This window comes from Aplysia californica, unplaced genomic scaffold (assembly GCF_000002075.1).
Source record: "Aplysia californica isolate F4 #8 unplaced genomic scaffold, AplCal3.0 scaffold00010, whole genome shotgun sequence".
In the NCBI taxonomy this organism is placed as follows: Eukaryota; Metazoa; Mollusca; class Gastropoda; order Aplysiida; family Aplysiidae; genus Aplysia; species Aplysia californica.
The window spans coordinates 2,162,228-2,165,253 of NW_004797280.1; the positions used below are offsets into that span (position 1 = coordinate 2,162,228).

General features: G+C 41.8%; 1 long non-coding RNA gene across 1 annotated transcript; it reads right to left on the reverse strand.

Moving 5' to 3' along the window:
• Window positions 1-42: 42 nt before the first annotated feature.
• On the reverse strand, window positions 43-2,803 carry LOC101853048. Its single transcript, XR_220072.2, has 2 exons — window positions 1,958-2,803; window positions 43-292 (listed from the first exon to the last, which is right to left on the reverse strand). It is a non-coding gene; the product is annotated as an uncharacterized LOC101853048 (long non-coding RNA).
• Between the last annotated feature and the right edge of the window lie 223 nt (window positions 2,804-3,026).

Genomic DNA, 3,026 nt, shown 5'->3' on the forward strand with positions numbered 1-3,026 from the left:
ACAACATTTCCTCACAGGTCAAACAGAAATTAAAACATCAAGTGGCTGTTTATCAGTTTATTGAAACAAGCTGCCATGGGTCATCCAAAGCAACAGACAGTCCAAGAGCTCTCACATCGGCCTAGATACCCTGTCCTGCGCCTGTCTGTCCGTCCCGCACAGTAGATCTAATTGCGACCGGGAGGACAAGTCAGCCGGGGTTCTCCACTGCCTGATGTCTGCAGCATCCCGTCACGCCATAGGCTCGGAAACGTCTGTTTGCTGATCGTGTCGCACCATCCGCTCCGAGAGCCTGCAGACATTTACCAAAATCATACCCTTTAAGTTGATTCAGGGAAACATTTTTTGAAACATTTTTTTCCTTAGTTTCTTTTCACTCTTTTTTTATTTATTTATTTATTTATTTATTTATTTATTTATTTATTTATTTATTTATTTTTTATTTTTTTTTTGGGGGGGGGTCATTTAAAAGACCAACAACAACAAACTATGCCTTTATGACATAGAATCTAGCCGCTGTTTTTAAGAAAGAGGGAAGAGCACTTTGTACCACGACAGGACACATTTTCGCGGAAATATTAGAAGACGACGAGGGTAGAATCTACATGATAAACGAGTTTAATTCGGGATGCGAAAGTCGGACATCATAACCATTGGCTATACTATTCGTAGCTAACCAAGTGACTGGCGGATTATGCGTAATCACGCCAGCTCAACAACTCCAGAGGAAAAAAAAAGATACAATGTAATTTGTTTTAGTACTTGCAACACTGCCGTAAGGTCATATCATAAATGTTGAAGATTAGAGATGTTACGAGAGATTAACAAATGTCTCATGCTGAAAAAGACCCCCGTTCTCTCTGCTTGGGCACAAGAAAACAACATTTGCCATTTAAACAACATTGAGAAAAAAATCCATTTGCTCTCTAACACCTGGGGACACAGCCTAAAATTGCAACCAAAAAAAAACAACAACATGTGAAAGCAGCAGTCCGCCAAAACTTCTTCAGTGTACGCACAGTTAACGCTTGGAATTCCCTACCGGAAAATGTGGTGTCTGCACCATTCTTGATGAATGCTTTCAAGAATAGGATTGACATGGTCTGGAAGGCACATAAATTCTCCATGAACCTAGATCTAGATCTAGATTGATTTCAAAATGCCAGATCCATGAGCCATGAGCACCAACCTACAGATAACAGAGTGTGAAAACAACGAGCAGGAAGGAACAAGCAATGAAAGCAACGAACGGCTGATAGACGACTACATCTAGATTCTAGATAGATCTAGCCTGACCACAGCCGTACTTCAAACTAAACTAAACTAAACTATAAAAAGGAGAAGAGATAACGGCAATGGATGTCCTTTGATAGGAAAGTAGGAAAGAAGGAGCAAACTACAAGAGAGCGCCCGCCAACCACCCATTAAAAACAAATGTCACAGTCAATATGTTCTTGATCAACCGTCTGTTGTTTTCTTGTGCCCAAGCAGAGAGAACGGGTGTCTTTTTCAGCATGATTGAGTAGGCCTATAGTAGATCTAATTCTTCCAGGATGAGCCAGACTAGAATCTAGAACGAAACAAATTCCCCAAGTCTACTAATCCCCGACTCAGACCTTCAAAACTTTGAACTGGGCCTAAAAATGCGCAAACTACCGTAATTTTGTCATGAACAGATGGTATAACAGTGGTCTTCCATTGTGATTTTGGAAGCCAGTGAGTAAAATCTTGATTAGATAGATCTAGATCTAGATTCTAGATCATGTTCTAAAGTGGTCGCTCGTTACGGAAAAGGGAATAAAATCAATTGAAGAATTTAACGTGCTAAAAGTATAAGATCACCAATAAATCTACAGGTAGATATCTAGACTCTAGATCTAGATCTAGTCTAGAATCTAGATCTAGATTCTAGATCAAATGCAAAACAAGCGACAAAGCGTTTAAAGGTAACACTTACGAAGATCAGCTACGAGCTCATTGCTTCTTGCAAGGTGGCAGGAGGGGTGGTGGACACGGACAGGCGATAGGCTCAGGTTCGGGTTCCGGAGTAGGCGGCGTCTTTGGTCTTCTCGGTGGGCATGGTGCTGGCAAAGGTGGTGGGCAGGGCCTGTCTCCCCACTGGGAAGACGTCGTCTCTGGTTTCTTTCCTTTTTGGCCCTGTTTTTTACTGGACCCAGCAGCAGTTTTACTGGAGCCCTTTCCCTTGGCTTTGGCGTCCTTTGGCGGCATGTTGAAAAATTGGGTTTACCCGACCTTTAGCCCGACCTGTTGCAGCTTGTCTCACGTTTGTAGGTCTACGAATGAAAGTTTGTTTGTGTGTAGCAACGCCTGTTTCCAAGCAAGTTCGTAATACCCAAAAGACAGTGATGTAAGATATTTGTGGTCTGTATGCATTTTGGTGAAGAGATTAAAATGTGTGCTCATAAATAGGCCTAGGCAAGCCTAGCCTAGGCCTAATTATCGCGACTGAAAAGACAAAATCTTTTGACAATGATGGGAAAAAATGTTCTCCTTTTAGGCCTAGATCAAAGAGGCTATAATAATTTTAGAGGTCGCAGCTGTGACGTCACCCCACGTAAATTCACATTGGCAGTGCGGGCCCACTCAGCTCACTTTGTCGCCATTTTTTAGAGGATTAGAAACAGCGCTGTCACGCTGGGCGTCCCTCGCAAAGCCAAGAACTTCACAGAGTTAGAAGCTCAGTTCAGTTTTATTTTACCTTTCCTTTTTTGTGCTGTTGTTGTTTAATCATAGATATATAACATACACGCATACACAATATCGTACCTGCTGACCGATTGTTAGAAACATATATATGCACTTAAATGTGGGCTACAAATGAACAGAGGAACATAATATGAGGTATTGTTTGTTTTTCCCGGGTGGGGTGGGGGAGGGGCGGAGGGAGACAAAGTGAGTACGGTAATTGAATTTGTTAAGAAAAAGAACGACTTCATACTTACAAAACGAATTACTTTTATGTCATGTTGTCTACACTCTCCTTCTACTGATGCAAAGCCTCAGTT